Source organism: Grammomys surdaster, unplaced genomic scaffold, assembly GCF_004785775.1.
Source record: "Grammomys surdaster isolate TR1022 unplaced genomic scaffold, NIH_TR_1.0 137, whole genome shotgun sequence".
NCBI classification, from domain to species: Eukaryota; Metazoa; Chordata; class Mammalia; order Rodentia; family Muridae; genus Grammomys; species Grammomys surdaster.
Genome location: NW_021604595.1, coordinates 5956162 through 5966442, shown reverse-complemented (window position 1 = coordinate 5966442; position 10281 = coordinate 5956162).

Sequence of the window (10281 nt, the reverse complement as noted above, 5' to 3'; positions counted from 1 at the left end):
TTGATTTATGGTCATACAGCATCAACTTCTGTTCTGTACCCAAATGTCCCTGTACTCTTTCTTACAAGAACACTTGCGGTCACTTTAAGAATTTATCCAGACACCCAACCAATGGACAGAAGCCAGGGACCCCTGTGGCTGAATTAGGAAAAGGCTGGAAGAAGGAGGAGGAGGGTGACCCCATAGGAAGACCAGCAGTCTCAATTGACCCAAACCCCTGAAATCTCTCAGACACTGAGCCACCAACCAGGCAGCATACACTAGCTAGTCCGAGGCCCCAGATACAGAGGACTGCCTGGTCTGGCCTCAGTGAGAGAAGATATACATAATCCTTGAGAGACTTGAGGCTCCGGGGAATGGGGTGGCTGGTGAGGTGGGAAAAGTGTGGGGGGTGTGGGAACATCCTCTTGGAGATGGGGGAGGAGGAACGGGATGAGGAACTGTCAGAGGAAAGAACAGGAGGGGGATAATGACTGGACTGTAAAAACAGATAAAAGATAGTTGAAAAAAAAAAGAATTTATCCAGATAACCCAGGATAATCTCCCAGCTATGGTTTGCACGTCTGTTCCTTGGGACTTCTATGTTGAAGCTTAATTCCTACTGTGAGGAATTAAAGTGGAAACTTTATCCAACCTTAGCAGGTAATTAAGATTAGGCAAAGTCACGGGGATAGAGACCCCATAATTGAATATTGGTGGCCTTTAAAAAAAAAAGGAGAGTTCCCAAGACTATATACACATTCTCTGTCTCTTGGTATATACTTCCCTGAACCATGTCAAAACTCTGAAAGCAAGGTCATTGCCACATGCAGAATTATAATATGAATGTTAGCCTCTTTATAACAAAAGCCTCGAATATTTTATTACAGTACAAAACACGGACCAACACACTCCATTCTCAAGGTTGTTCATGTAATCACGTTCTCAAAATTCCTGTTTTCACACAAGCAGACGTTTACAGGCTCCTCAGCGAGGAGAATGAGGAGATGATTGGTGGCCACCGTTCAGCCTACAGATGTGAGAGAGGAGACATTTGAAGAACAGATTGTTAGGGTTTGGAAAATCCAGGGTCACTGACTTCTAGAAAGCAACCAGCAAGAAAGAGCTTGTCCAATGTCACTTATGGGAAAGGCACATCCAGGCAAGCAGCTGTCAGGCCGCATGTCACAGACCCAGGATCTTTAAAACCCTCACAGTTGAATGCATGGAGACAGTGTTGTTTGCAGGTTAAACTCCCCAAAATAACATCAGGATGGGACACACACTCCCATCTCCACCATTAGTGGTTCATTGTGTCCCTGTCCGGCTTCAATTGATGCCCAGTATGAGTTAGAGGGGGAAAGAATCTTATGGAACTACATGGCAATGCTGGCACTGCCAAAGACAGACAGTGACTCAGTTTCTCCCACCACTGCCTCTCTTCTCCATGGAGCCCAGGTTGACAGGAAGGGGGAAGGGGTGGTCATGGATGCAGAGAAATGGACCTTTCTACATACATACGTGAAAGACAGTATTTAAGCCAGTCTGGCACTACAATCAGAGAAAGCATTTGATCACTGGCTTTTGTGCCTTTTTATGTATACTTAGAAGAACAGTTCTTCTTCTAAACCCATGATTCTCTGAGACAAATTGCAACGGACTAAAGCGGTCTGCTCTTAAGACATTTCTGGAGTGGTGATGTCGCTTTGTGACTCTACATTGTGCTGAAGCCACATTTGCAAATCAGACAGGTCATACCTTGCTATCTTCCTGTCTGAAACCCAGTCAGGATACAGGGTGGGGCACTTGAAGAAACCTTCCCACCGTGGATCTCCAACATAGCATCATTATTCCAACTTCCTCTGCCTCTGAAAGGCTTTGGCTCCAAACTCTTATCCTGGATGGGGCCCTCTTCTAAATACCACACATATATAAGAGTGCTGATCAGCTCTGGAACCAACCTTCCTTCCTTCCTTCCTTCCTTCCTTCCTTCCTTCCTTCCTTCCTCAGTCCAGCTGAGAGTACTCTACAACGATGCTTCTATTCTCAATACATGCCTTTCTTCTCCTCTATCTCCAGAAAACCTCTCTTTGCTTTAGCCTCTCTGTTGCCCGTTTTAGATCCTTCTCCCCCAGTAAAAACCTTCTTAGTTAACTGGTGACTTATACAAAGAGCCTTTCCTGGCTCTAGACACCGCACCCTGTGGAACTTTAGAGTTGAATTTTGTTTGTGTGTTGTTTGTATCCATGGCTTTTAGATGCTGAAAGCTATTTGGAAAGCATTAAGACACGAGAAACACAGAGAGAGCAAAATCATTTCAAGGACAGGGTGACTAGCAAATAGATATGCTTGGTTTAAATGGAACAATGGATTTCTTTTCTTTTCTTTTCTTTTCTTTTCTTTTCTTTTCTTTTCTTTTCTTTCTTTCGTGTGTGTCTGTGTATGTGTGTCTGTGTGTGTGTCTGTGTGTGTGTGCAAGACCAGCTTCAGCTACACTCTAGCTCTAGAAGCAGGTAAATAACATAGAAAACAAGAGGTGAGTCCGTAGGCAGAAACAGATCCACCCCTCAAAACTCCTTGACTCGAAACGTGTATCTTAGACTGGTCTCAACAGTCCAATAGGCAAGCAGCATGGGCATTCTGTATGTTTACAGAAGTGAACACTCACCGACACCAGTTAGCACTCAATGGGCTCATATGGATATCCTTGTGTTTTCAAACAGCTACGTATACCAAGGCATGATTTCAAAACTGACTTTCCCCCAATAAGAGCAAAGGAAATCAAACAGAAAGAGTGACGGGATTAACTGCATAGGAGTGACTTTGTGGCTTTGTGACTTGGCTGAAGGGTCTGAATTGTTGCTGTCTTCTCCCACAGGTCTGCTCAAAGAGACGCCCATAGTTCACCACTAAGTGGAGACTTTGGTCCTAAGGAATGCCAGTGTAGACATGTGACCTAGCCTGTTTAGTGACACTTAAGTACCTGGTGGTGCCCAGTTCTCAGTTCCATTCAGGGCACAGAAAACACTCATGTTCACAGTGCCCGGTGAGTCCAAGAGATTAATATCACCCTGTATTACAGACAAGGGACTTGAAGCCCAGGGAGCTCAGGTCACTGACCAATCTCTTACAGTACATGGCTAGTTCTAGGGTTTGAGCCATGGGCTTCCAGATTATTCCCTTGCAAGCCCCTAAAACGGGTTCACAGTGTGTTCGCTGAGCTGTCTGCTAGCACTGTTTTCCTGTGATGCTTGTTATTTACTGAGAATAGATTAAATCTCGTTTAGTTATCACTTCCTCTTCCAGCCTTGCCTTTTCTATGCAGTTTCTGCACTCCACCCCCGGCTCTGTGCTGTGATTCTGTGTCTCTGTTTCTGTCTCTCTCTAGCTGACTCACACAGCAACTCTCTCTCTATCTCTCTTCCCTCTTCCTTCTCTTAAAACTCCCTTCCCATCCTTAGTGGAAATGTTTAGATCAAATAACAAAGGCTCCAGTAACATTTGCTTTTGCCTTCGCTTCTGATTTCTTTGTATCTTGTTAGAACCCCCAATAACCCGAGGAGGTAGATACTGTTGATATCCGCACTACACAGAGACAAACTGCAAATGTCCAAGACACTCCGCTACTTGCTCAAGGCTTGAATGACAGAGCCTTGTCTTGGACCCCTGTGCTGTGGCACACTAAACAACTCTTCTCCCTGCCCGGTTCAGGAACCTGAGCCCCCCATTTCTCCAATCCCAGCAGTCTGTGTTTACACTGGTGTGCTGTGTGTGCCCAGGCTTCTCCTGGCCAGCTGCTGAGTGGCTGGTGTGCTGTGTGTGCCCAGGCTTCTCCAGGCCAGCTGCTGAGTGGCTGGTGTGCTGTGTGTGCCCAGGCTTCTCCTGGCCAGCTACTGAGTGGCACGAGATGTTAGCTCATCTGTCTCCATAGGGAAGCTCTGCATCTTGCCAAAGGCTCTGCCCATAGGGTTTGGCTGTTCAGAGACAAAGGCTGCTCAGTGGTGTCACAGCCTTCAGTTAATTGACAATAACTCTTATGAGCCTTTTGATGCACTTGGTGGTCAGAAGGTTGGGGATCCATGGGCTGAGCACCAAAGGCCCCCGGCCACAGCCGCTAAACTCCTTGTCTGTTGCCCCAAGAATAGATAAGTTTCATGTGCAGACAAGTGTCTGTAAGAGGGTAGTTAGCTGGCAGGCCTGCAGTTGCTTCTTCCAAGTCAAAGGAAAATCTAGACCAGGAGCTATGAGGGTTATGACGTTAGGTCAGGAAGATCTCTGAGGTTTGCTTCTGCCTTCATGCCCAAGCAAAGGTTATAAGGTTAGGGGACATGAGCAATGTAAAAAAACAAACAAACAAACAAAAAAACAGCAGTCAAACACTTGGGATATATATCCTGTTATTCGTGCACATGCACACACACACATGCACACACAACACATTTAATGCTTGACTAGTGACCTTTTTGCTGGTGAATTATCCAACTCCGTTATTTTCTCTCTGTGATAAAAGGATTCATTTGTTAGCAGGAGTTGACAAACATCTTTAAAAGGCTAAATAGCTACCATGTTCAATTGTTAGGCCACACACCATCACTATAAAATACTCTTTGCATTTTACTTTCTAAAAAAAAAAAAAACCCTTCTGCAAATATAACACTGTTCTTAGTTCGTGACTGTGCAGATGGGCTGCAGCCTGCATTTGACATACCCCTCATCTTACCACTCCTAAATGCAAATAAGTACAGAAGGATACTGCAGTTTCTGTGATTCGGGTTTTGTTTTACATTACAGGAGTGGCTGAGAGTGAGGGCCATCCACCCTGGCCATACGTGTGAGAAAGGGTCTTCACTAGTCAATATTTCCTACTGTGTAGAAAACGGAACACCAGAAAACTGTTTTATTATTGTGTTTGGGCGGATCTGTGGGAAGCTTGAGAACTCATCTCTGCCCTCATCTTGCCCTGCCTGCGAAGTGGGTATAACATCAACACAGGCCCCAGCACTGACCGCAGGGCTCCTGTGCTCCTCTGGTCTGACACATCCTACTTAGAAGCTACAAATTTTGAGGCCAGTTAGTAAGCTGTGGCTTTGCAATGAAAGCTTTTTACTATCTCACGAACCACAGCGGGGAAACAGCCGAATGCAGTGAGTAATCCCTGGGCAGCCAAACACTTCAGCAGCTGAGAAGTGCCAAGAAGCAGGGCAGAGGGGGTGGGGGGGGGGGGCCAGTAGGGGGTGACTTTAGGACATCCCAGATTTCCAAGTAGTCCCTTTTCTGTACAGTGAGACCAAATACCTCCCTACACCAAGCTGTCTTTTCTGAGGCGAGCCCTACCTAATCTCCAGTGCTGTGGGGCACCATAGAGTCTCATTCAATGCCTAGCTGCTCCATCCTTCCAGTGGAAGGAAGAACCAGGCTGCATCCACGCCTTAGGGATGGAGCAGGTGTCTGCTGGATTTGAAGGCTCAGACCATGAAGCTAGCAGACCTGAGTTTGAGTCCCTGTTGCAACACAAACCCACAGAGCAATTGCTTTGGAAAACTAAATCCCTCGGAACCATGCTGCCTCTGCCATGAGGGCTTTGAACATCAATGGTCTCCAGGGTCTTCCTGTCATTAGCATCCTACCTCCTATAGGACCACCACCACCACCACCACCACCACCACCACCACCACCACCCCCGGCCCTCTGCAGACAACTTCATTTCCTAGAGAAAAGAAAGAATGAATGGCAGCCAAGGTAAACTTGCTCACACCTGCTGCTCTCCTGCCCTCCATGACCGACATCTGCTTCATGTTTCCATCTCAAGCAAGGTAGAACTAGAAGAAAAGGGAGTAGCGTTCCATCTTCTATGGCTGTGTGCTCCCTGTATCCTCTTCCATGGGTGAGTGCTCCCCTGAGCCTCCACCCACTCCCAGGATCACACTCCCTTAGTCATGTCCTTCCTCCTGTGTCTCCACTGTCCCTTTCTCTGTCCCCTTTCAGATGCAGAAGCCCATCTAAATGGTCTCTTGCCTAAACACATCCCTTACCCTATTCCAGTCTCCCTCTGAGAACCCAGTCCAGTGCTGCTAAGCCCCCAAAGCCTAGTGCCCATCCCTTACTGCAGCAGCCCTGTCAGTCTGCCTATACCCAGCTTTCCCTGCCCCTGCTGAGAACTGGGACTGGAGGACACCGTGCCTATCAAGTCTGTTCTCTCTGTCATATACTGTATTATGTTTCCCCATACAACACCAGGAAATAGGCTTGGGCAAGCTGTAACTTATACCTGCTTGGAAGGGCAGCTCCTCCCTAGGTCTAGTCCTTTCAAGAACCAACTGTTTTAGGTTCCGATCCATCAAGAGTCCCTTGCCTGTCTTAGACACAGGGCCCTCTGTAAGGGTAGGCTCATTTCCTAGCCAATGTCCTCATTCTCTTCTTTAAAATAGTGGGAAAGAAGAGGAGGAGGGAGAGGAGTAGGAGGAGGAGGAGGAGGAGGAGGAGGAGGAGGAGGATTCTTTGTTTGATAAGCTGAGATTTTAAACCTCCCTAGAGGTCAAACAAATTGCATTTTTGCCACAGAGATGGTTAGGGCAGGAGAGGGGCAGATGATGAATTGGCTTGGTGAGACCCTTCCTGTGATGTCTTTCTGGAAGCCCCCAGCTGGCAAAGCTGCACTGGAGTGAGGGGAAGCCCCTCTGGTGGGCAGATCGGATCACAAATGGAGAAACAAGGCGAGCCAGCAGGAGCGCAGCGGCAGGGAAATTATTTCCTAATAAAACTACAAAGGGAAGGGCGATAGCTGGGCACCGCTGACAAGTATTGTTGTCTTGTATCAAAATCTCTTTATAAACCTGTTTGAAGCAAAGAGTCCGGTTTCTCTTTGAAGTCCCAGTTCAAAGCCATTGACTTGCAGAGTGGGGGATGGCCAGGGAAGAGAAGTCAGGAGGACTCTGGCAAATTCTCCCTCAGCCCGCTGAGGATTTGTGAGATTTTCCAAAGAGCTCTAATTATTAATAGCCATGGAGCCCTACCTCTGTAGTGGACCCTCCCTCCTAAAATCCGTCTCATTTAACACGGACACTTCTGCAGGCTGGTTCCCTGTCCTTGCTGGTGATTCTCAGAGAGAGTGGGAAAGAAGGAGGAGGGACAACCATCCCATTCCATGAAGGGCAGGGAGAAGAGCTCTGGCCTCACTCAGGATGGTTCCCATGCAGTGTGGGATTCTGACGGCCTAACTCCTGTCCCAGTACCATTCTCTTCAACTGTCCCCAACATCCATGTTCTTTAATCTGCAGTCACTTACCCACACCCAGTCTCTCTTTCCAAAAACAGGTTCCTCGGGTCTCCAAACGAGTGTGTCTCTAAGTACAGTCTCCAGACTGGCAGCAAAAGCTTGGCCTGGACACTGGCTGGAAAAGCATAGTTGAGCCACATCCCAAACCTAATGTGTCACAAACTCCAGAAGCAGGTCCTGGTATCTGTGGTATCCTAAGTCCTAAGGGAAAATCACAGCGTCAGCTCCAGCAATGGCGTGAGAAGCCACTGGTGGTGGAGAGGCAGGTACTGACATCTACAGCAGTATGATCTTGGCCACACTTGGAGCTGAGGATAGGAGGAGAGAATGAGGGAATTTTCCCTGAGGCTAGCCGTCTGCCCTCCCCTCTGCAGGGTGTCTTGTGGAGAACAAAAGAGGCCCAATAAAAAGCCAGACCTTTCGATTTTTACAATCCAAGGTCATGGGCCTTCTGACCTTCTGGAATTGGCCCCACAGTCCCCCACAGGGCAGACATGAGACGAACACAAGGTGAGCTGTCTTGTCTCAAGATGATCAAAGGAGCCTCCATTGTTTTCTCTGTTTGGTGCATGAGCTGGTATAAGCTGGTGTGACATCCGGTCTGTGCCTGGCAGCCACTTCTTCACTTCCTTCTCAGCTTGGGCTTCCCTGATATTAAAATGGTCCTCAGTGTCTCCCTTCCATAGGCTGGATCTGCCAGCAAGATGGGTCTGCTTCCCGGACACAGGGGTAAGGGTTGGCAAACATACCTCAGGCTTCTTTTGCTTGGTTGCTCAAACCAGGAGGAAGTATTTGACTGAAAGAAACCTTCCTTGGACTCAATTTCACAGCCTTTGTCTCTCATGAAGCTATCCTGGTGTTCTTCACTTTTAGTGGGCCCAACATAGGACACTTACGAATGGGGACTTTTCAGTTGTTGCTTTGATTTGATTTGACTTGATTTATTTGATTTGATTTGATTTGATTTATTGAAGAGAGGGTCTCCCATGGCCTGTGCTGGCCTGAAACTCACCACACAGCTGAAGACAACCTTGAACTTCTGATCCTACTATCTCCAACTGTGGCGGAGATTACAGGGGTGTGCCACCACACTTGGATGTATTTGGTGCTGGGAATTGAATCTAGGATCCTCTCTATACTAGGCAGGTGTTCTACTGAGTCACATCCCTGGTCCCCATTGTTATTTGCTTGGGTTACCTCCCATGTTTAGGATAGCAGCTCCAAAAGCCCATATCAGGAAAGGTCCCTACTATTTCCCTCCCGGCCTGAACCAGCACACTGCAGGTACCCACTTCCTTCCAGGGTCGCTCCCTCCACCCCACCCCACCCCATCCTGTCCCCATTGTTCACTCCCATTCCATCTCCCATTCTAAGAGCAGGCCTGAGTCACTATTTTCAATGTTCTCTGAAACAAAACAGCTTCCAGCACTGAAATCTGACTGATGGGCGGTGCTTCCTTAACTTGTAGCAGGAGAACACTGCCCCTCCTGAAGCCGTCCAGCTCATCCTCGCCTTCAAGGCTGAGTCATAAAAACATCCTCGCTCACCAGTCCTTGTGGATCCAGTGCCGAGGAAGCAGGGGTTGCAGCTTTGGGGACAACGGAGAGACGCAGCAAAGCAAAGGTGGGGCGTCAAGACCAGCATCTCCTTTGGCAGAGAGTCGTGGAATCACTGCTTTATTTTATGCCATGCAAATGAGGGGCCGATGAGGTCATTGCATTCTGCTGGATTATTATCTCTGACATTTTATTCATAATAATTATAGGGCCTTTCCACCTTCAAAGTGCTTTGCAAACAATAATTAATTAATTAACACTCGTCACACCCTGGTGAGGTAGCTCAGTATTATTAATTTATCTCTCCAGCATATTATTATCCATCTTCCCCTCCCTCCCCTCTGAAAGGGCCACGGAGCTCCCGTGCTGTGCTTCCAACCCTCCGATGCCTCTCCCCGGTTCCCTCTTCATTCTTCCAATGTCCTCAAGAGTGTGACAGCCCCCATAGACACCTCTTTTGATTTTAGAACAAGTTCACCGTAACCACCCATTCACTCTTGTAGTAGGGGAATCATTTCTGATTCCAGAATGCCCCAGGCCTGTGTTAACTTTCAAGCTTACCCTTTCGGCCAACTCACCACTCACTTCCTATTCTGTTTCCCTCTATACAACTTGGTCTTTATGAGAGGTGTTATTGTTATTGTTCTAGCACAAACGTATCTCTGAGCCCCTCGCCACCTCCTCTGTGTGTTCTCTTCCTATCATGACAATCCTATCCCCTCTCCACTCACCGTTCATTCTCCTTGTTATTTGGATTTTAATTATGCAAATCTAATGTCTCTGAGGGATGCTTAAAAGAAGGGTATCATTGACTCCTCTCTCCCAGATCTCCCTCCCCATTTTTTTTATCTCTTCTCCTTGGTACAGATTGTTCTCCACCCCTCACCCCCACCCTCTCTGAATCTTGCAACCCACAGCTGTGCCTCTGTCCCTGCCTTCATTGCACAACAGACTGAAGTGCCCACTGTGCACCCACAGAATGCCCACTGTGCGCCGGCTGCCATGCCCTGCACTAAGCATGGAGGTGGGGGGAAGGAGGATGACAAAGATAAGTTATGACACAGGTGCCATCTCCAAAGAGGATGCCAGAATCCCTGCAAGAGACGGTGGCATAAGTGCGACAGCAGGCCAGCGAGGGCGGTAAAGTGTAATTCTGCCTTAGAGCAGGGAGAGGGAGGGAAGTGTCACAAGACTCTTCAAGGAAGATGCTCAACTGATGAAAACCAGGGAAATACACCATGTGGAGGAAAAGCATTCGGGGGATGCAGGCTTGGTCTCTGATTTCACCTTGAGCCACCCAAAGACAGGTCCCTCATTGCCATTCACTGAAGGAGACCAAAGGAGTAGAAAGATTAATGCCATGAACATCCAAAGGGGTCCGTAATTTTTCATGGATAACCAGAGAGAGACAGAGAGAGAGAAGAGAGAGGAAGGAGGACAGAGACAGACAGACAGACACATACACACAGA